General features: G+C 39.9%; 1 protein-coding gene across 1 annotated transcript in view; it reads left to right on the top strand.

The window, feature by feature from the left end:
• The window catches only part of SND1 (staphylococcal nuclease and tudor domain containing 1), a 444,881-nt gene that overhangs the window by 134,694 nt on the left and 285,617 nt on the right, over positions 1–24,570 (top strand). The window lies entirely within an intron of this gene.

The following is a 24,570-nucleotide window of genomic DNA, read 5'->3' as shown; positions in this document are numbered from 1 at the left end:
TCTTGTCTCATTTATTACACAAGCTTTTTGGCTCACTGTTTCAAGTATGACTGTTCACTTTGTCTTTGAAAAATTCAGATCACATCACTTCCCTTCCTAAAAGTTTTCTTCACTTTTGTATTCTACAGGTTAACGTCTCTGTCGGGCAAACAAAGCGAGGCCCCTGCCTCCTTGTCCCCTGGCACCCTATCCAGCATGACCTCCTCCTGTTGTATTACTTTTTGAACTTTCCATTCTTTTCTACTGCCTATCTTTCTTTCCTCCCTCTGGAAAACTCTTAACTCTTCATTCAAGTTTGAAAGCTTCAGAGAAGTACCTCTCCCCTCTCCTACTTCTGACATCATTATTTCTTAAAAGAAAGAAAAACTAATTCTGAAACACAGAAAAGGTATAATTTCAGAATAATGGACAGTCCTTCAACCTGGAGTAATTTACAATAAATTCATCCAGGCCCATTCTTACCACATTGTTCTCCTATTTTCATTTTGTGAGAACTGGGGAAAACTTCACCACAGGCTGTCCCTTGTTCACAGACCTGTGTTTTTGAGCTTCTTGTGTAGGTAGTGAAAGTGGTAGAGAGGTTGGAATTGGGAGAATGTGAGTGAAGCAGGAAACACATAAAAGGGTTTTATTTATTGAAATACAGAATATTTTGGAAGAGAATAGTTTTTATAGAAAGGCATGGGAAGTATGAAAGCAGAAAGGCATGAAGGAACCTCATGATCATGAAATGGGGGCTGACTTAAAGGAATGCCTTTTTTTTTTTTTTCTTTTTTTGAGACAGGGTCTTGCTCTTTTGCACAGGCTGGAGTGCCATGGCACAATCATGGCTTACTGTAGCCTCTAGACCTTATGAGCTCAAGTGATCCTCCTGCCTCAGCCTCCCAAGTATCTGAGACTACAGAGACACAGCACCACACCTTTTCTGGTAGAGATGAGATCTCACTATGCTCCCCACCGAGAAGTTCTGGCCTCAAGCAATCCTACCACCTCTGCCTCCAACAGTGCTGGGATTATAGGCATGATCCACTGTGCCCGGCCAGGAATGCATTTAGATTGACTAGAGGAAAGAAGGAAGGGAGGAAGGGAAGGAGGGAGGGAAGAAGGGAGGTCAAAGGAGAAACTAATTGGAAGATGAACTGCATAGAGAAACAAGGGCAAGTCATAAAGCCCTCCTCCAAGATTCTTTAATAACGGCTTGAGTTTTGTGGGCTGATTCCTGATTATGCAGAGACAGAAGTGATATTGATTCATCTCATGCATGCTATTCACAAAAGGAAAGAGAAAAATCTTATACAAGTTTATTAGTGGTGAGATGACATTCTTTAAGAAATACCATCCTTGATGGCCATTGGGAAACTTGAGCCATTTAAACCTTTTGGCCTAAAAGTAATCTAACAATTCAGTATCTTTCTGGGTGACTGTAATTGCTAGCTGTTCGATAGTCATGAAATTTAGTTAGCATTCTTGCTGTTGAATTGATTCTTAATGTTTGTTTGCAAAACTTCAAATGTGTATCTAAAGCCTTGAATGCTTTCTCAGAGTTATTCATTGTACACTCGGTAGATATGAAGTATCAATTTTGCAGGCTACCAAAATGGTATTTAATGGTGGCTGACAGGATAGTGTTTAAGGACAATATATATTAGATACTTAAATTTTTCTATTATCTGACTCTTGGTGTAGATCATTGAATTTAAGTTATACTGAGATTGTAGAAGATCTGCCTGCCTTAATAACCTAGCTATGCTGCATGTTTATTTAGTACTGGTTCCTTCCTGTGCCTTCTGCTTTCTAACCATATACAGAAGAAAATAAAACAATTTTGGTTTCTACCTTCACGTCTGCTTGCATCAGAAAAGATGTCTAAAAAAATGTGAAGGACATTTTTGCGGATACTTCCTGAAGCCTGGAACTGTTTTATGTGATTTGTTGACATCCTTTTTTTTTTCTTTACCCTTTTCTAATGTCTGTTTCTTCGATCATGCTTAAAGACCCAGGGTTTTACCACATTGCAACTTATAATTTGAGGGTAAATTTGGTAATTCTTGAGCTCCTTAAGAGATGATCTGTTTTATAGCCATATCATTTTCTCTTGAATTTCATTTTAAATTGATCACTGTGTATTTTAGGCATATGCAGTGCCCTTTTAATGGCTTCTTGGATAAAATACATTGTTCAGTTAGATAAGTAAAGAAGTCATCTGGGTTACTGCGCATGACTCACTTAAAATCTCATTCGGAACAACTTCTCTGCCCACCCCTTGTTAACCATATATTCTGCTGGTGTGCAGAACTTAACTGTTCTAAGAGTTAAAATAAGCCATGCAGATCAGGATTTGGGGTAACAGCTCTCCCTTCAAGACAAGGACTGTAAGTTTCTTTACTCCACTTTTTCTTTGACCGGCTCCTGGTTTTCCTTATCCCTTTTGTGATAGGTCTCTTTGCTGCATGGTTTTTTTTTCCCTCCCAAAAAGGAAATGAGCATATCAGTTAAACTCCAAAGAAGTTTGGAATGATTAATGGATGTGATATCCTGAACATAACCTATTTTTTAATGGCTGTCTGAATAAGAAACCCCTTTGTGACTGGCCCAAATTGCATGTTTGCTTGTAGTTTTTACTTCGTCTCCTTAGGGAACCTCTGATACACTTTTCTCATCATTATCATCTGCTCATTAGAACACCTTTTCTTCTCTTTTTGTGCTTTTTGTTTGTTGGTTTTTATAGTTTTTGAAGGGGGATAGGGCCTTGCTATGTTACAGTACAGTGGCTCTATCCTAGCTCAATGCAGCCTCCAATTCCTGGGCTCAAGCTCTTCTCCTGCCTCAGCCTCCCAAGTACCTGGGTCTACAGCTGTGCACTACCATGCCTGCCTAGTATTTAAATTTTCATTGTAAAAGTCAAGGTGTCACTACGTTGCCCAGGCTGGTCTTCAACTCTTAGGCTCAAGTCAATTGCCTTCCAATTTTTAAGGCTGTGTAGCTTTCCTGATAACAATGGGAAGTTGGTTTTTCATTTGATCCTCTGAGAATCTGTTGATTTGTGTTGATGTTTTAATGTGCCACAAGTATTTCCTTCCTATTAGCTGCCTGCAGATACAGAGGACTTTTGAAATTTACCTTTGTTCCTTTTCCTGTCTCTGTTCTTCCTTTCCGTCCTCCCTACCTCCCAATTTGGATTAAAACTTAAAGAGTGTAGGCCTAGAAGACGTAAGACATTTATACAACCATAGATTTATTAGCTTTGAATTTTTGAAAATGAACTTTTAAAGGCTTCTTTTCTATTTTTTAAGGTTTTCAAGTCATGTCAGTGTCTGTGCAGACTGACAACTGGCACTGGGGGAGGGGAGGGGAAAAATTACACTTATCAAAACATTTTCTGAAGGGATCTAACTTCGATTTCCTTTCTATGACCTGATTTAATGGAGACATTTCCACCTCAAAGGAGGATTTCAAGAATGCATATATTCTCACTGGTAGGCAAAACGGATGCTGCTTTGATGTTCTCACACCCTTGGTTGAATGTGAATGTTACAATGTGGCATGTTTTCCAGGAATCATAGGGAATTGACCGATTTTATGTAACATTTACAGGCCAATGGGCATTTAGAATTAGAAGCGACATCATTTAGATCTAGTCAATCCTTTCTCTCTTTTTTTTACACAGAGAAAAGAAGGAAATGAAAGTCCAGAGAAATTAAGTAATTTTATTCAGCAAACATTATTTGAGCATGTACCATGTGTCAGACTCAGTACTAGGTGCTGGAGGCTACAGAGATGAATAAGTTTGAGTCCCTATTGGAGACAGATACATAGTTCCCAGATCATACAGTTTGTAATTAGCAGATTAGGGAATAGAATATTTATGAATTATTCATAAACCAGTCTTTCTGTATTGTTGTGACAAAAATTATCTCAGCTGTCCTTTTTCTCTACCTTTTAAGTGACTCAATCATCTAACAAAGATGATTTTTATTTTTTAAACAAAATTAAATCCATGTCCTCTCTTGACCCAATAACCTCCTTTAGCTGCCATTCTTTCTTGAAAGATTTGTGTGCATTAATCATGTACATTTTAGCAACTATGCGACCCACTAAAATCTGACTGAAACTGCTCTTGCTGAACTTCCAGTGGGCATGTTTGGGTCTTCAGAAATCGCTTGAAAGTTTTGGGTCTGTTGTCATATCTTCCTTCTTCAAATTCTCTTCTCCTGCCTCTTTTCCTTTTTTTGTTTTCATTTTCCTTAGAGTTTCAACTGCCTGCTGCTTCTTTCTTAAATGGGCCGTACTTTTGCACATGTCCGTAGCCAGTGGTCGTCTATCCTTCAAGATTTAGCTCAGTATCATCTCATGAAGCATGTCTGCCTTTTCAAGAATTTAGGCACTTCTTTCCCTCTGTTCTTACAGTACCTTGTATATATTTCCTAATCTTGCAAGTTTTTGGTCTATATGTTAAGCTGCTGCTTCTAATTTCTCTCTTTTGAGAATCAGGGACAACGTCTCCAGTGATTGGCACATATATTTTAACAAATGTAGTTTTACCCAGAAAGACTTCACATTCACTTACGCAAATATGTGTGCAGGCCTCTCTACCTACTATCTACCCCTCCACCCTGCCCCCAGCAGTGAGTCTCCGTCTGTCTCCACCTCTCTGCTGGGTTCTGTGAGCTAGGCCAGTGTATTGCTGCCAAGAAACAGCCTGTGATGATTCACCGTTAATGGTAGATTTATAGTTCTATCAATTGCCTGTCAGTATATTAAGCCAGTTAAGAAGCTTAAACATAACCCTTAGTTACACTATAATCGATTGCCAAACCTTTTTAAAAAATCCATAAATTACACATGCATAAACGTGAGCCTAGCCCTGTCTGATTAAATCTGAGTTCATAATTAGTGTGAGACAAATAATTGAACTCTTTTATAGCTAAAATAATGGAATTTCATGTTTCTCACTGTGGTAGAAAGACTATCCTGCATAGTGGCATTGTTTCCATATTTAATTGTATCCTAACCATTCATGGTTTTCAGCACGCTGGCAGCACCCAAACAGGCAAAGACACCTGTCTGCCTTTAAGGAAATCCAGCGCACTGCAATAAAAAGGCCTGCAGGTTGGTTGTCTCTAAAGCCTAATCTTTGACATGTTACGTGGCAACGATAGTTCTTTCGGGCCTGTTGGTGTGCTGATTCATTTGCCGAGCTAGAACATGTTTCTCTGGATTCCTCATTTTGTTTAGTTTGTTGACCCTTCATCCTTTGCTATGCACTTGTACTGGATCAAAATTAGCTGAATAAAACTACATCAAGGTAAAACGAGGAGTAGCCCCAAAAGAAATAGTGGCCATGTGTTACCATTAAACCATTCAGAAAGAAATATTTGGTTTTAATTATAGCCTTTTTAAAAATTTCTAATTAGTTCCAACGTCAAACTTATACTTTAGAAGTGTAGAGATGGCGACATAGATTGTTTGGCTGGTGGCTCTGAATTGTTTGTTTGTTTGTTTTTTCTTATAACCTCCTGGTCTTGGGTTATGTTCAAATCTGTAAGATTTATTAGGTGAACATTCTGTAGCTAGGTGGCATGATGTTCTGGCTTCTCATTAGCAGTGACCCTGGAGATATTTCTCATATTCAGCAACATTTGTTTGGAGCTGCCCAGCATCCCTGTGGTGAGGCAGAGCTTGGGTTTGGGTGAGGAGGTCACCTTGTATATATCTCTGGAGTAGGGGGTGGTGCTGTGTGGGGGATGCTCAGGCTCACTGGCTTCCCTTCTCCTTACACACGCTCTCTCTTCTAGGACAAGGAGCTGAGTGCTTGGAGGAGAGGAAAAGGACTGTTTTTCTGTTGCTCTAAGTCTAAACTATTTAGAGAGGAATCATACTATTGTTTGACGCCCTGTGATAACATCCAGTGGCCATGGATTTTGGAATTAGTTAAATTAGAGTTCAGCTTTTTCTCCTGCCACTTTTGGTGGTGTGGCCAAGGTTCTCTCAGTTTGTTTGAGCCTCTTTTTCTTCATAAATAAAAATATAGATAATGTTTGTTGACTCTTTTGAATTGCTTTGAGGGTTAAATGAGCATAGTGGTATCAAAAAGGTGAGCAAGATGTTTTTAATTTCAGGTATCTTCTAATCACCTGTGGTATGTCTGATGCATACGTACTGAGTTGGGTTAGATGTACTATGAGAATACAAGATATTTTATTAGAAAATTCACAGAAGGCTTCTTGGAGGTAGCAGGCAGCATTTGAGCATGTCTTGTAGAATATGTAGCATTCTTGTCAACAAAATCTTTAACACTGCTGTGGCAGTCACATCTATGCAGGAAAATAACATAAAAAGAGGACCACAAGATCCATTAATGGAGCTTGTTCAGCAAGCAAACAGTTTGGAATATAGTTGTTGGGAGCAGAACTAGGCTAGCATGCTTGATTCTTTTTTTTTTTTTTTTTTTAATTGCATTTTAAGTTTTGGGGTACATGTGAAGAACATGCAAGATTGTTGCATAGGTGCATACGTGGCAGTGTGATTTGCTGCCTTCCTCCCCTTCACCTATATGTGGCGTTTCTTCCCATGCTGTCTCTCCCCCCCACTGTCCCTCCCCTATTTCCCCCGCAACAGACCCCAGTGTATAGTGCTCCCCTCCCTGTGTCCATGTGTTCTCGTTGTTCAACACCCGCCTATGAGTGAGAACATGCGGTGTTTGATTTTGTGTTCTTGTGTCAGTTTGCTGAGAATGATGGTTTACAGGTTCATCCATGTCCCTACAAAGGACGCAAACTCATCGTTTTTGATGGCTGCATAATATTCCATGGTGTATATGTGCCACATTTTCCCTGTCCAGTCTATCATTGATGGGCATTTGGGTTGGTTCCAGGTCTTTGCTATTGTAAACTGTGCTGCAATGAACATTCGTGTGCATGTGTCCTTATAGTAGAACAATTTATAATCCTTTGGATATATACCCAGTAATGGGATTGCTGGGTCAAATGGAATTTCTATTTCTAGGTCCTTGAGGAGTCGCCACACTGTCTTCCACAATGGTTGAACTAATTTACACTCCCACCAACAGTGTAAAAGTGTTCCTATTTCTCCACATCCTCTCCAGCATCTGTTGTCTCCAGATTTTTTAACGATCGCCATTCTAACTGGCATGAGATGGTATCTCAATGTAGTTTTGATTTGCATTTCTCTAATGACCAGTGATGATGAGCATTTTTTCATATGTTTGTTGGCCTCATATATGTCTTCTTTTGTAAAGTATCTGTTCATATCCTTCACCCACTTTTGAATGAATGGGCTTGTTTGTTATTTTCTTGTAAATCTGTTTTAGTTCTTTGTAATTCTGGATATCAGCCCTTTGTCAGATGGGTAAGCTGCAAAATTTTTTTCCCATTCTGTTGGTTGCCGATTCACTCTAATGACTGTTTCTTTTGCTGTGCAGAAGCTGTGGAGTTTGATTAGGTCCCATTTGTCTATTTTGGCTTTTGTTGCCAATTCTTTTGGTGTTTTGGTAATGAAGTCCTTTCCTACGCCTATGTCCTGAATGGTTTTGCCTAGATTTTCTTCTATGGTTTTTATGGTGTTAGGTCTTATGTTTAAGTCTTTAATCCATCTGGAGTTAATTTTAGTGTAAGGTGTCAGGAAGGGGTCCAGTTTCTGCTTTCTGCATATGGCTAGCCAGTTTTCCCAACACCACTTATTAAACAGGGAATCCTTTCCCCATTGCTTGTTTTTGTCAGGTTTGTCAAAGATCAGATGGTTGTAGATATGTTGTGTTACCTCCGAGGCCTCTGTTCTGTTCCATTGGTCTATATCTCTGTTTTGGTACCAGTACCATGCTGTTTTGATTACTGTAGCCTTTTAGTGTAGTTTGAAGTCCGGTAGTGTGATGCCTCCCGCTTTGTTCTTTTTGCTTAGAATTGACTTGGCTATGCGGGCTCTCTTTTGGTTCCATATGAAGTTTAAAGTGTTTTTTTCCAGTTCTGTGAAGAAGGTCATTGGTAGCTTGATGGGGTAGCATTGAATCTGTCAATGACTTTGGGCAGTATGGCCATTTTCACAATATTGATTCTTCCTAACCATGAACATGGAATGTTTCTCCATCTGTTTGTGTCCTCTTTTATTTCGTTGAGCAGTGGCTTGTAGTTCTCCTTGAAGAGGTCCTTTACGTTCCTTGTTAGTTGTATTCCTAGGTATTTTATTCTCTTTGTAGCAATTGTGAATGGCAGTTCGTTCTTGATTTGGCTCTCTTTAAGTCTGTTATTGGTGTATAGGAATGCTTGTGATTTTTGCACATTGATTTTGTATCCTGAGACTTTGCTGAAGTTGCTTATCAGTTTCAGGAGATTTTGGGCTGAGACAATGGGGTCTTCTAGATATACAATCATGTTGTCTGCAAATAGAGACAATTTGACTTCCTCCTTTCCTATTTGAATACACTTTATTTCTTTTCTTGCCTGATTGCTCTGGCTGGAACTTCCAGTACTATATCTAATAGGAGTGGTGAGAGAGGGCATCCTTGTCTAGTGCCAGATTTCAAAGGGAATGCTTCCAGTTATTGCCCATTCAGTATGATATTGGCTGTTGGTTTGTCATAAATAGCTTTTATTATTTTGAGATACGTTCTGTCAATACCTAGTTTATTGAGGGTTTTTAGCATAAAGGGCTGTTGAATTTTGTCGAAGGCCTTCTCTGCATCAATTGAGATAATCATGTGGTTTTTGTCTTTGGTTCTGTTTATGTGGTGAATTACGTTTATAGACTTGCGTATGTTGAACCAGCCTTGCATCCCCAGGATGAGTCCTACTTGATCTTAAAGATCTAGCATGCTTGATTCTTAAAGAGTAATAAGTATCTTTGCAGTTAACCAAAGATTAGAATTTGTATCTGAATATTCTTATATTAATATGGAAACTGAATTTGATAGCATTTCTGATGCTTCTCGTAGATTGAAGAAATCAGCAGAGTATTGAATACAATGAGCTTTACCTCTTTTTTTTTTTTTTGGAGATAGGGTTTCACTCTGGCCTCAGGCTAGAGTGCAGTAGTGCTATCTCCACTCACTGCATCCTCAACTTCCTGGGCTCAAGCAGTTCTCCTACCTCAGCCTCCTAGACAGCTATGACTATAGTCACAGGCCGCCACACCCAACTAATTTTTGTTTTTATTTTTTGTAGAGACAGGAGACAGGGTCTCACTGTTTTGCCCAGGCTGGTCTCTAACCCTTGGACTCAAGTGATTCAACTGCCTTGGCTTCCCAAAGTGCTGGAATTAAAGGCATGAGCCACCATGCCCAGCACTACTTTTTTTTTCTTAATTGTAATAATGCATACATAACATAAAATTTACCATCTTAACCATTTTTATTTACAGCTCAGAAATGTTAAGTATATTCACATTATTGTGAAGCATATCTATAGAACATTTTCATCTTATAAAACTGAAACTTGGTCCCCATTGAATAGTAATTTCCCTTTCTCCTTCTCCTAGCCCTGGGTATGGACCCAGCTCTACTTTTTTTTTGACAGCTGGCTTAAGAGACGTTCCTAGACTTCATTCAGAAACATTGCATGATAAAATATGTGATAACAAATCTGGGAAGTTTTTCATCTTACTATAGTAGAAAAATGACATTTTGCTGGTATTTTGGGCCTCCCGTGATTTGCCATCCCCGTTAACCCTTACTTTATTTACATCCCATTTTATGCAATATAGTAACCACGTTGACACATTTAAGCTAACTTTAGCCTTCCGTTTCTATCATGATTGCAATTTACAAAGCCATGAATGCAGCCTTCCTGTGGTTGGGCTTTAAAAGTACAAAATGATTCACTATCCGTGAGAGTGTTCGACAGCATATTAGGTAGAAAAACAATTATAGGTTATATTGTATAATTTTTGTATCTTGCACATTCTATGGATGAGGCACATACTGTGACTTGAAAGTCTCTTTGTGTTACCAATTGTTGAATCTTTTGGGCATTTCTCGATTATCACATATTTTAACTGTGGAAGCTCTTTATGTGCACTAGTTCCTTTTTTGTTGGGTCTTTTGTGCGTATTTGCACAGTGTAGGTGGTCTTGCTATGTAGGGGCAGGCCAGGTGAAGGTGGTGATATGGAATAGGTAAGAGGGAATTTTCTCTGCAGACTGTTTTTTATCAAGAGATGTGGACTGCTGCTATCTGATGGTCACTTTTCTTTGTCCAATTGTGGCCTGCAGAGAGGGTGCTTTTAGCTACTGTGTCTGGATCCAGTAAGGAGACAAAAAGCACACCAGTTATTTTAACAGAGAACATAATGTAAGAAATGATTACCTAGATGTGGGAATACTAAACAAGGTGAAAAAAAGAACCGTAAGGGTAGCATGGAGGTAATAACTGCAAGGTGTAGCTCCTGCCCTCTAAGGTTCGGGGAATAAAGAAAACATGTAAAAACATAGAAGTTTAGCTCTTTCCTTCTCTGCTATTGTGGTGTGTGCTTGACTTCGCTTTTGGCCATGTCTTCTTGTAAGACTTCCAGGATTAAGCAATTCCTGGCCAAGAAAAAAAAGCAAAATAGTCCCATTCCCCAGTGGATTCAGATGAAAACTGGTAATAAAATCAGGTACAACTCCAAGACACTGGAGAAGAACCAAGCTGGGTCTGTAAGGAGTTGTACATGAGATGGCACACATATTTATGCTGTCTGAAGGTCACAATCATGTTACCATATCAAGGTGAAAATGTCACCACTTTCTGGAAAATTTGACAGTGTTTCCTCTCTGGATCTGTTATGAATGCCTTGGTTGGCTAGGTTCAGTAATAAATATGTGAGATCTTTCATTTAAAAAAAAAAAATAGAAGTTTAGAGGGGGACCATGTGAAACTGGGACATAGACTGCTGTCAACTGATGCTTGTGCCTCTAAGCTTGGAGACTAGCATTAGAACTCCAAGGTCTTGGGACCTAGACCTCCCGGGAGTGCTGCCAGTTGATTGGTTCTGATGAATCTGAGGAGGTGTGATAACCTATTTCCGGGAGTGTTGGGAAAACAGCAAGCTGAACTTGCTTGCTGCTACTGGAACAAGCTACCATTGCTGGGAGGAAGAAGTAGTATGTGGGAGCCACTGGCAGATTTGAATAGGAAAGACCTGCCACTTCTTCCTGTGCCGGCTCCCTCTGGCACCCCTTATTGGCAAAGCCTTTTGCAAGGCAAAAACAGGGTTTGCAGGTTCCCTGCCCCAACATCACCAAGGAAAAGTTTAGAAAGATCAGTTTTAAAACTGAATGACAATAGCATCATGATGGGAACAACTACTGCAACCAACTTTTTCCAATTTGGTGAGCTTCCCAGGGTGGGCAAGCATGCATTACATGTTGAAATTAATTGACCTTTTCAGGTCTGAGGAACATGTGTGTGGTGAGTGAAAAGCCAGTGGGTAATCTTCCAGTTCTTGCTACCACAGTGGTTGGGAGTCAGATGAGAGAGGAACTAGCATGGATTCTGGGGTCGAAAGATCTTTGTGGGAGTTCTTTGCTCTGCAATATGTGATTTTGGGCATGTTATTTCTCTGGCACCTAACTTCTCAGGTCTCTGTGAATAATGCTATCATAATTCCAGCTTTATTTGTTATTGTGAGGATTAGAATTAATATGTTTAACGTGCAAGCACATAGCAGGCACTCAAAGAGTCCGTGGTGTTTGTTTTGCTTTTAAATGAATTGTAGAAATTTCGAGTGGTGCCAACCCTTTGTGTTAAGGGAGTTAGGTTGGGGTGCCAGCAGTAGGAAAGGTAAGAGTGGTGTTGTCACAATGCAATGGTGATGGGATTAGCATGAAAACACTTAGACAGGCACCATTTCAGTTGTTTTATGGCTGGAAGAACAAGGGTATTTAGGGTGACATTACATGAAGAAGGAGATAAAACTGTATTCTCACAGATAAAGGCACCAGTCTCATGTCCCATGTCATTTCCCCCACATTTACAGAGCGAGAAGTTCCCCATTCTTTCCCTCCTGCCCTCTACCCTCACCTGACTGTTCTGTGCCCTGTGACTTGCCTGCCTGTTCACTAGGTACAACCAACTGGAGAAAAGAAGCCCAACAAATTCCTGAGTATGGCTTCAGGTTTCTTACGGTCCCTTCACATAGTAGGGAAAGGCATGCTATGTATATGTATATATAATGAAATTTCTGTGCCAGCTGGGTACTGAATCTGCATGCCCATGCTGTTCATAGTTCTTTTAAGTTTATTTGCCCATATTTCTCCACGGTAGTAGTGGGTGATAAATGTTGGAGTTTTCTGATGTCAAGTAGACTGTACAGTAAAAGAAAGTCATCTTCCTTCTGTAACGTTAGACTGGTATCTGTCCTGAGAAGGTACAGGCCTCATTTTGCTGAATATTTATGCACAGGCTTAGAATGCTTTGAATTTGGTGGATAAAATATGCGGCACTAGACCTGGCATCCTGATTTAGACCTTGGAGGGATGCAGCTAGCAAGGCAGAAACCCAGTGTCTAAAGGGAGAGTTTTCTGTGTGAACTTACATAATTCAGTCTTGTGTTTTGAAATGCACAACAATTTATTGCATAAATTTGACTGGAAATCTGGCTCAGTTGAAGGTTCCACTGGCACCAGCTAAATAATGGTGTCATATCCAGCCTCATTTTCCTTTCTGTGTTCTTCCAGGAAGAAACTTTAATAATAATTATTATTTTTTAATATGGTGAAGAAAGGAAGACATTTACAAAGAAGCATTTCTCTGACAAAATGATATTATCCTCTGAATGGGCTCACCCGCTCCTGCTGTCTGTTACAGAGAAACTTGGTTTCCTGTTGTCGGAGATTTATTTTCTTTTCCTCTTGTTCTTTTCCCCTCTTCTATAACTGTGGGAGGGTTTGTGGCACATCCCTGTGCTGGATGGGTTTCATCTGGCTTGGTGCCTGTACTTTAAGTAACGGGGTTGTCTCTCCTGAGGGCATTGGCTCTCCATTTTTAGCCTGGGTATGAACAGTAAGAAATGTGGGAGAAGATTTCTCCATTACTAGAAAACATGATTTGGGGCCAACTGGTTAATTATGAGCTTCCAGTGAAAAGGGAAGTAGTGCCAGAAGGGCATAACCAGTTGTGATATACTGGTCCCTGCTGCCCTACCAGTTTCCATTACCTTGAAAACCTTCAGTCCTTCTTTGTCTTTGAAGGGTTCTTTTCTCTCTTCTCTTTTTCCCCTACTGCTTTTAAACTTTGGCTTCTTATTTGTAGATTTTTAAAAATACCCTTTCCAGTGAGGGAATCACCCCCTCTTACGTTGATGCATATTTCTAGTTGATCTTCACAACTATTAGCTAGGTAGAAAAGGCTCTTCTACAGAGACACTAATTATATTTTATTTCTTCTCAGCTCTGTTTGCTTATTTAGCACACAAAGAGTACATTCCATTCACCAAAACTTTATGCCTGTATTGCTGCAGATGAGTCTTTCCAGAACAAAGGAAGAGCTCTATGATCTTTCACTACCCTTTCCTTCTTTTCTTCCAATTCAACCTCAAAATATTACCAGCCCCAGCAACTGTGTTTACTTAGGGTTAATCTCGACTTCATGAGTTTTTCTGAGGAAGCTGGTTCTTTTGATTCCACATTAGGAAAATATTCATTTTTATATGGTAGTTTACTATCATTTATTTTAGTGTTGAACTGTCACACTTGAAATATTTTTAGTTTATCAGTTCAGCTTTATTTGAACTCTGAATGGTATTAGGTGTTTTGTAAGGATTTCTGCTAACTTAGCTAATAATAGATTAAGGGTGTGTTTTTTTCAAGATCATAAGTAAAATAATTCATTATGTCAAACTTGCAGGTGTAGAGAGAATAGAAGGTTGTTTTAAAGCCTTAACCAGGTCAAAAGAGAGCATACTGATTATTTGGGTTTTGTAAATTTGGATTTTCTCTAACATTAGACACAGGCTGCCAAGAGTACTACCTTTTCATTAGTGATTACAAAGAGTGTAGGTTTTGCAGTTGTACAGTGAGATTTTTAGTTAGATGTTTTCTAATCTTTATTCGTTCCTGGACTTATCTTTGTTAGTATAAAATCATATTTAGTAATAGTAGCCAGAAGGTTGAGGAATAGCTTGTATCCAACTAGTATAGTTTAAGCACTGTTCATTCTATGAATCTGCTAACAATGGTATGAAACTATAGTAATGTAACCGCCCTCCTCTTCAAAGTTCACTTTGAGATTTACTAATCAGATTTATTAAATCCCATAATCAGAAGAAGTAGAGTTTGAGTTGTCAAAAATAAATTTTTTAAGTAGGCCTTTCTGTATTTCCCATCATTTTCCCTCAGTATGTTAATATTTCTAGGAATCTGGCTCCATGCTGGGCACTTTCTAGGTACCATAGACACCTTTTTTTTCTCTTTCATAGACATTTCCTCCTGTAGTCTGGCAGAGGAGGGAGGACCCAAGTGATTAGTTCTGTAACTTTGGCTTGTCTCGTCTTCTGTCCCTTGACATTTTTGCTCTTGTGAACATACACGTTAGATGCTGTAAAACTTAGCTAAGTAGCTTTGCTTCTTAGCAGCAGTAAAAGAATAGATTTGGTTTTCTCATGGAGTTTATATTTGCCAAAATGTTCCTTGAGTGTGAACTTAGAGTTGCCTTAATTTGTACTAATTAGCTCGTTTCTGATTTTTTACAAAATTTTGAAATAATTTTGCTTGGTTTTCACCACAGAGTCATAAGTAAGTACAGATAATTTTTATTTTGCTGAGTCTTTTTTTTTTCTTTTGAGATGGAGTCTCACTCTGTTGCCCAGGCTGGAGAGCAGTGGTGTGATCTCAGCTCACTACAACCTCTACCTCCTGGGAGCAAGCGATTCTCCTGTCTCAGCCTCCCAAGTATCTGAGATTACAGGCACACACCACCATGCCCAGCTAATTTTTGTATTTTTAGTAGAGATGGAGTTTCACCATGTTAGTCAGGCTGGTCTTGAACTCCTAACCTCAGGTGATCCACCCACCTCAGCCTCCCAAAGTGCTTGGATTATAGGCATGAGCCACTGTGCCTGGCCTATTTTGCTGATTCTTAAGAGGAAACCAAGGCAAGCTCCTACCAAGTAGGAGGCCAGTAGGTTGAGCCAGAATCACTGTCTAGAGCCCTGGTTTCTAGTAGATCAGCATCAAGCTGCCTACTACTCTTGGTCATTTGGTTGCCATGAGATATTCAGGGAATGTTTGATTTCAAGGTCCAGGACAGCTCTTTTCCTCATTTATTTAAAAAATTAAAATAGTTAGCTGAGTGTGGTGTTGCATAGTCTCAGCTACTAGCCAGGCTGAGGTGGAAGGATTACATGAGCCTGGAACATCAAGCTCTTTTCCTCATTGCCTTCAGGAGAACTGAACTCAAGCCTTGTTCTCCAAGAATTTGATGTCCTTTCTCCCTCATTTTCCCAGGCTTACTGGATTAATCCTCACTGTTCCTGTAGGAAAAGTAGCACAGACTTCATTCCCTCTTGGAGCAGATTTTTACTTTCAGAGGACTTCGGGGATGGGAAGAGTTTGTGTCTGGTTACATGTTGGAAGCCGTGCCTGCACGGGGAAAGGAAGATGGGGCAGGGATCCAGCATCTTTTTTTTTTTTTTTTTTTTTTTTTCAGTTTTCTTCAGTGGGTATGGGAGCCACTTTGCTGCTGGTGGCCCAACTTTTTGTGAGCCTTCATGTCCTTTGGCATTTAGGTTTGTGAGGGGTAATGCTGTTTTTTAATTTGACCCTTCCCCCGCCCCCTGCAGTAGTATTTGTAGCTGAGTGAAGGGATTGCATATGGAGTCCCTAGAGCCTTTAATTTATTTAAAGTCCTGACTGGGTCTTGGGAAAACAAAGACCTGATGCTTGGCTCCTATTATTTCCTCCCCATCCTTCTCTCTGTCCTCTTCCCTCTCCCATCCTTACTGCGTCTGAGCAATAAATAGCAAGTGCTTCCGAAATACTCTTAGTTGGCTAATGTAATTGAGTAGAACAATCTCGAGAGGCAGATTTTCTTTTCTTACATGATGGTCTTGAAAATGGTACTTTAATTTTAGGATATGCAGGTTGCTGTGGAATATAATCATATGCTGTGCACTGGAGATAACGGAGCAGTCTCTTTAAGGGCATGAGGCTGTCTAAATTTGCTTTAGTTCCTTCCCTGTTGATCCTGTGAAACGCTTCTTCTGGCAAGTTGCCAGGAGACATTTGTAACCAAGACTGTTTCTTGGAATTGCCACTGCCTCCTCTTTTCTGCTGTCACTGTGGCTAGTGTGGGTCCAGACCCCTGGGTGTCTTTGTGGGCTTGGACAGGAGAGGGTTAAGACCTGCCATTCCCTGTCATGGCCAGGTCAGTTTGGTGTCTTAGATTCTCAGATCCACACATCCAGTCTTCCAGTTGGAACTAAGGAATATTTGGAAATTTTGTTTTGCCACTGTTACTACAATGTTTCCTGGTATCTTATTTGTATAGAAGTTGAAGGGGCATTGAATCCTCCCATTGTTACTAACCTACTTATTTTTTTTTTATTTTTATTGAACTATTTTGGCATTAATCAAGTTCCCCAGGGTGGCTTTCTGCCTTTAATAAAACTCTGACCCCCCCCCCCAACCGCTCCTTGTTTTATTGCCTTTGATTTAAAAGTCATGGGGCCAAGAGCCTAAAATACAGACATTTTTGTGGCCCACAGACCTCCTTGTTACTTATTTAAAAATTCAGGTGGCCACATGCCATGGCTCATGCCTGTAATCCTAGCTCTTTGAAAGACTCAGGCCGGGTGGATCACTTGAACCCATGAGTTTGATATCAGCCCTGGTAACAAGACCCTGTCTCTACAGAAAATTAAAATAATTAGCTGGGCTTGGTGGTGCATACCTATAGTCTCAGCTACTCGAAGGCTGAGATGGAAGGATCACGTGAGCCTGGAACATCAAGGCTGCGGTGAGCCCTCATTATGCCCTTGCACCAGGAGCAGCAACATAGCGAGACTATGTCTCTTAAAGAACAAAAATTAAAAAGCACATTTGTGGGAATCACACCAGACCTACTGAATCAGATTATCTGGTGTGGGTTTGGTAGTCTGCATGGTTATAAACTCCCACGTGATTCTTAAGCACACTAAAACCTGACAACCACTGACAGGTGGTGATTGTCTTTTGGCAGTAAAAAACCAAGAGCTGCAGTGTCTAGCTCACAAGCCATGAGCCTCTAGGGTACCTGGGATCAAAATCCCAGCTTTGCCATTACTAGTTATGTGACATCAGGGAAATTACTTAAACTCTAAGCCTCAATTGCCTTCTGGTAAAAGGGGATCATGATCCTAACCTGGTAGGATTGCTATTAGCATTAAGCCTATATTTGATAGGGTTATCCATAACTATTATTATTCTTTCAGTCCTAGTGCTTTTCACATGTGCTAATAGAGCCTTAAAGATGGGACCAGCAGGATCAAATAGGGTTGCCAGAAAGATTGAGAAATTGGAGGGTCCTACACAAACAGTGAAACACTTAAGGGAGCTAGTTATCTTCATAATCACCTCCTTCTAACCTCACACCTGTACATTGTATCACGTAGGTTCCAGTTTTTTAAAAAGTTTTATTTCAATTTCTGCTGTTTACCATTTCGTCTTTGCTTCCTGGAATATATGCTAAACGTATTGCGTCGTTGTGGATTTGAATTTGGCATTTGCCCAGATCATGTCTCTGTTACAGACTCTACTTTTAAGAGGCATTTTGAGTGGAGAGAATGAAATAGAGCTGGTTGGAAATAAAGCTGCTTTTTATTTGAAACAACTGTTGAGGTGTTTAGGTCTGTGAAGCTTCTGTGTATGGTCCTTTAGGAATAGTTAGATATCTTAGGAAGATAAAAGATACCTTCCATTTGGCAAAGGTGGTTACAATTTTAAACCTTCCTCCCGCTGCTGGCTTGTAGTTTTCTAGTTAGCAGACCTGCCTTTTATAGAATGTGCTACTGTATGTGTTAAGGACCATAAAACAGTGGCTATCCCTGTGTGTTCTGTCTCCTGGCTGCCAAGGGAATTGAAAGGTCCTTAATTGTAAATATGCCCAGGGCATGTGGTAATCCTCCTATTTTAAGTCTATAATTGAAATGGAAATTGCAGCCTTTGTTTATTAAAATGGCATGTGTGGCAGGGCAACTGGGACTGGTCCATTATTTACTGTTTGAAATCTTATCCATTTTAATCTGATCATGTCTGTAGTTCTTATTTTAATTCAACAGTCAATTTTAAGATCATCCTGGAGTATAATTCCACTTGGGTATATTAATTCATATATTATAGTTGAGTCTCCTTTTAAAAATAAAAATCAAACTTGTTTTTGACCCTGTTACAGCATGTTTGTAATTAAATTATTTCCTCTGCCTCACAGAAGCATATATCTAGGGAAGAGTATCCTTTTTTCAAGGAAATAAATGGAATTTAATGCATTTCTTATGAGGAAAAGAATGGCCAGTTATTCTGCTGAAGAGAGGAATAAAAGTTTGAGATATTGTGAGAAACGGGAAAGGGTGATCAAAGAAGCTTTGGAGATATTCTCTCCCTCAACACTTTTGTCTTAAAAAAGAAAATCTAAGTTTATAGAATAACATCGCAAACATCTGGGTTCCTTTTTCAGCCTTGATATTCTTCCCTGTGTGCTTCAGAGCCTTGTTTTTTGCCTTTTTTAATGTTGTGTATTACAGAGACAGTTGAAAGTCCCTGTGTACTTGTCCTCAACCCCATTTTCCTCCTTCTCAGTTTCTCTTTCTGTCTCCACCCATTCCACATCAGGAACCATTATCTTTTTTTCACTCAGTGTGCTTTTTTTTTTTTTTTTTGGATACGGAGTTTCGCTCTTGTTACCCAGGCTGGAGTGCAGTGGCGCGATCTCGGCTCATCGCAACCTCCACCTCGTGGGTTCAGGTAATTCTCCTGCCTCAGCCTCCTGAGTAGCTGGGATTACAGGCACGCGCCACCATGCCCAGCTAATTTTTTGTATTTTTAGTAGAGACGGGGTTTCGCCATGTTGACCAGGATGGTCTTGATTTCTTGACCTTGTGATCCACCCGCCTCGGCCTCCCAAAGTGCTGGGATTACAGGCGTGAGCCACCGCGCCCGGCCCCATTCCTGTGCATTTTTATTCTTTTGCCACTTACATAGCTCTATGAATAATATACTATTGTTTGTGTCTGTTTTTAGTCTTCATTTATATGGGATTTTACTATATCAGTCTACAACTTGCTTTTCCAGCTCAATTTTGTTTTTCAAATCTGTCCATTTGCTGCGTTGCTGTAAATCAGCCTAACTGCTGTGTATTCCATTGCGTGACTATACAATATCCAGTATTAATATGTTGTTCTACTTGTCTTGCTATACTTTTTGGCACACTTAATGTATACTTGGAATTCTTTAGTGAAGTACTTGTTTATATTTTTTCCCAATTCATCTATGGGTTTGTTTCTCTTTTTCTTATTGATTGTCAGTTATTTACTGAGTAAATCAAAGTAATCAGAAAAGAACCCTCACCAACTCTCAGAACCACATCTATCCATCCACCTATTGGAATCTGCATCTGTTCACCTGCAGATGAACTACTGGTGCTCTGTGGAAAGCCATTCCCTCCATGGCATGGACATTGCTTTAGCAGTTCTCTTCTCTCTTTTCTTTGCTCACCATTAGACCGTTGCCTGTTATTTCTCCAATCTGAAATCAAACTCAAAAATCTTACCTTTGCTCTGCTGATTCCCTGCCAGGGAAGGCACATGCCACCATAATCTCTTCGTACTCTTTCATGATACAGCTTTCTTTTTTTTTTTTTTTTTTTTTTTTTTCTTTTTTTTTTGAGACGGAGTCTCGCTCTTGTTACCCAGGCTGGAGTGCAATGGCGCGATCTCGGCTCACCGCAACCTCCACCTCCTGGGTTCAGGCAATTCTCCTGCCTCAGCCTCCTGATGATACAGCTTTCTAAAGGACTATATATACAGGTGACCCTTGAATAGTGTGGGATTTAGGAGTGCCAGCCTCCACATGGTCAAAAATTCATGTGTAGAACTTTTTACTCCCCCCAGAATCCAACTACTAATAGCCTACTGTTGACCAGAATGGGAGAGGTTGGTTTTGCTGTCACAGGGATGGCAGGGGTAGGAGAAATCCACATATAAGTGGACGTGCACTGTTGAAACCCATCATTCAAGGGTCAGCTGTTCTTGCTGTCTTCAGGGTTTTTTCTTACCATTCTCTTGTGCACCCATTTCAAGTTTCCACCAGGCTTTTACCCCTTTGGCTCTACCAAAACTATCCTCGTCAAGCTACCAGTGACTCACACTTAGCTAGATTCAAAGTGCAAATCTTAGTTCCCATTTTTGCTTGCCTTAGTTTGTGGCATTTGACACAGTTGATCATTCCTTCTTGTCCATTTGTTTTCCTTTCTTGGTTTCCAGGACAAACGTATTTTGCTGAGTCAGACCAAACTCCATGTTTGTATACCCAACTGCCCATTCAACATCTCCACTCAGGTGTCTAATAGCTAAAACTTAGTATGTCTCCTGATCTTACCCTTCTCCCTCTGTCTATTCTACTGGTGATCTTCCCCATCTTATTTGATGACCTCACCCATGTTTCCATTTGCTCAGATAAAAAAGGAGTCATTCTTGATTCCTCCTTTTCTTTCATTCCTAACGTTCCATCTGTCTTCTTTCAGAATGTTTCCAGTTCTGACCACTTCTTACCTTCCTCACTGCTGCTGCCTTGATGTACTCTCCCATGATTTCCTGTCCCAGATTACTATCATAATTCCCTAATTTGTCTCCTCTGCTCCATCCTTTTCTTGCTACAGTGTCTGTTCTCAATACAAAAGGCAAAGTAATTCTTTCAAATGTGAAGTCAGGTCTGTGTCTTCATCTCCTGCTGCCTCCCCTCCTGCATTCTGCTCTGGCCGCAGTGGTGGTGCCTTTGTTGTTAACATGCATTGGCTGTTATCTTTGCCTTTCTTCGGATGACTGGGCGTCCCATACATCTTTAAGTTTTTGATAAAATGTAATCTCAGGGAGACCTGCCCTGATCTCATTACAGCTGTGGCCCTGTACCCCTGTTCCCTCTCCTGCTCTTCATGTTCTTTCTTCCATTTCACTTATCCCCACTAACAGTCAGTGCTTTCTTTGACTTTTCACTTCATTCATGATGTCTTTTCAGTACAGAACTTTTAAAATTTTAGTGGAGCCATGTATATCAGCCTTTTTTTTCCTAATAATTTGTGACTCTTAAGAATTTTTTATTTTCTACATTTTAAGAAAATGAGCTAAAATATACATATAAAAATTTAACCATCTTCACCATTTTGAGTATATACATCAATGATAATAAATTTATATTTGGGCCGGGTACAGTGGTTCACGCCTGTAATCCCCACACTTTGGGAGGCCAAGGTGGGCAGATCACGAGTTCAGGAGATTGAGATCATCCTAGCCAACATGGTGAAACCTCATCTCTACTAAAATATAAAAAATTAGCCAGGCGTGATGGTGTGCGACTGTAGTCCCAGCTACTCAGGAGGCTGAGGCAGGGGAATCGCCTGAACCTCGGAGGTGGAGGTTGCAGTGAGCTGAGATCATGCCACTGCACTCCAGCCTGGTGACAGGGCAAGACTCCATCTCAAAATAAATAAATAAATAAATAAAATGAATTATTATACATTTTTTCACCTTCATTTCTCCCTCATTTATGAAAATCCTGCAGTATCCCAAGGTCATTAAGTTTTGTAGGTACAATGTTTAAGAATGAGCTAGGTAAAATTAGGCCTGAATGGGGCTTGAGAATCAGGACTTCATTCAAGTTTTCTTTCACAACCTCCTAATGAACATTGACTAGAGTCCAAATTTTGGCAGTTAGCCAAAAATACCTTCTTGAAAACATGCCAGCTATACCTTTAGATGCTGAGATGTGGGTGTTGGCCCTCCTTCCCAAACTGGTGAGAGGTGAAGATGACTGACGTTACCTCTTCCATCTCTAATGTGAGTCATTGCAGGGCCTACATGCAATGTCATTTCTCGGATGTACAGTGATTACAGCACATATTGCTTTGTATATTATCCACCCATGAGTTTATAAAGCAAGCATTTTTTTGTATTTTTATTTTTTAAAAAATATTTCCATGTAAATTAGAATCTAAACTAGACAGTTCTTTTTAAGCAGGCAAGATTCAGCTAAAGTCCTGTTTTCTGAGAATACATTCCATACCTCAATTGCCTCTTGGAGATTTCAAAGGCTTTTATATACCTGGTAATTTGCAGGAATTGCTTTTGTTTTGTGGTTTCTCAGGGACTTCTAATACCTCTCTTGTAAGATGTTTGCAGATGTCAATAGCTACTAGCTCTGAAGGGTTAGAGTAACAAGATCATTCTGTGGTATCTTGTTTTCTGTTTGTGCTATTAGTTCTTTTCTAGCTTCATGAGAGACATATAATCAGACTCTGAAGGTGCCCTTTTTTTATTGGGGTGTTCGTTGATGCATTATTTATTTTCCTTCATTCTTTTGAGGATATTTTGTTCTATGGAGTGTCTTAAAAGCAAGATTCTCATTTAGACAACCATTTTCACACATTTAGTTGTACCTCATCCCATAATCTTCATTTGAAGGCTCGTTGTAACTGTGTTTCTTACCTTTTATTCCTAGTTTTGGAATTACTGACATTCCGTCTACCTCTGTGCTGTTTCAGAATATGTAGGGAGGCAGATGTAGTGGTGCATGCCTGTAGTTCTAGCTGCTCAGGAGGCTGAGATGAGAAGACTGCCTGAAGCCAGGAGTTCAAAACTAGCCTGAGCAACATAGTAAAACTCCATATCTTTTTTTTTTTTGAGATGGAGTTTCGCTGTTGTTACCCAGGCTGGAGTGCAATGGCGCGATCTCGGCTCACCGCAACCTCCGCCTCCTGGGTTCAGGCAATTCTCCTGCCTCAGCCTCCTGAGTAGCTGGGATTACAGGCACGCGCCACCATGCCCAGCTAATTTTTTGTATTTTTAGTAGAGATGGGGTTTCGCCATGTTGACCAGGATGGTCTTGATTTCTTGACCTCGTGATCCACCCGCCTCGGCCTCCCAAAGTGCTGGGATTACAGGCGTGAGCCACCGCGCCCGGCCAAAACTCCGTATCTTAAAAACAAACAAACAGAAAAGAAAATAGGTAGGGTAAGGTGTAGGATTTTGGGTTCTGAGTTCTGAGGCAAATCATAAGGCTATGTAAGGTCAGCGTCGTTATTTTGTTCAATTCGTTTTTTAAAATGTTCGCTTGGTCTTTAGTAATCACACAGCTACCCTCAGAAAATAGAATGTCCTCTTGTTCAGTGAATATGAATACACTAGCACTTCTTTATTCCTGAGGGCTGATTCTGATAACCATTGATTTTTGTCTTTATTAAAAATCCTGTTTATTACTGGCACCTGGTATCTTCTGTCTGGCAAGCATTCTTACTGTATGATTGAGTGTCATCACCAACTCTGTTTTTACGGCTTATATGTCACACTTGGATTTTTATAAAATATCTATAATCCTGTACATCTGTCCCTAGTGTTAACCAGCATTCCCCTAACCCAGGCAATTTCTATTCATCCCATTTCCTTTATTTTCTATAAGAAAACCTCAGTGTTACTTTGTTCCTCTAAAGACTGTCATGTTTACGGTCATATCCTTCCCGTTAGACAGTGATCATGACACACCTGGGCCTTGATCAGAGCTCAACCACCCCAGTGTCTCCTGTTTGGAATATGTTGACTTCCACATATGATCTGGGAGAAGGAGCTGCCTTAGCTTTTTAGAAGAACACTGGAATGATGATAATTATGCCCTCTGCCCCCCCTTTTTTTTTTTTTTTTTTTAACCAGGAAGTAAAAAACAGTTGGATAGTGAAACTCAAATTTCCTTGACACCGAAAGTGTTCTCTACATTCTCTTAGGAGATTTTCTTGGTCATAGTGAATTGAAATGTTTACATTACATGCTAAGGCCAGTTTGCATCTAGTAGGAAGCATCTATTTCATAGATCCCCTTAACCATAATGCCAACCTTAGGATGATTTTTAAATGGCGCATTAAGATGATGAAGGCTTTTTACTTAAGAGTAGTGGCTATTTAGGAAAACACTTAAGAGTATCTTCTTTGAGTACAGTTTGAACTACACAGAGGTGTCTCATTTTGTTGGGTGCATAGTAGATGGCAAGGTTCAGCCAGGTTGGATAAGCATAGAGGATGGGGAATCAATGGTGTACATCTAGGGTAGGGGTTAGTCCTTGATTTTCTCCTTTCTTTCTATACTTTTTGCAAATATTTTCCTAGAGATTCTCAAATCTGTAAAGCAGTCCTGTTTACAGGATTTGGGTAATTACAAACACTTTCTTATCTGTGAGCCTGTTCTGTGAAAAAGATAGCCCTATTCTCAATAAAGCATTTCAACCAAATACTTTGAAATCATTTATTATATATCTTAACACATTTAATATTTGTGATACTAAGAAATAACCAATTTCAGGCACTCCTATGTCTTGTGCTGTTGGACATGTTTATTTGGTTTTGTTCATTCC

The sequence above is a fragment of the Aotus nancymaae genome, unplaced genomic scaffold, assembly GCF_030222135.1.
Source record: "Aotus nancymaae isolate 86718 unplaced genomic scaffold, 86718_ANA_hifiasm-v0.15.2.pri h1tg000002l, whole genome shotgun sequence".
NCBI classification, from domain to species: Eukaryota; Metazoa; Chordata; class Mammalia; order Primates; family Aotidae; genus Aotus; species Aotus nancymaae.
Note: the sequence above shows the minus strand (reverse complement) of the source record. Positions and strands in the feature narration are given on the sequence as shown.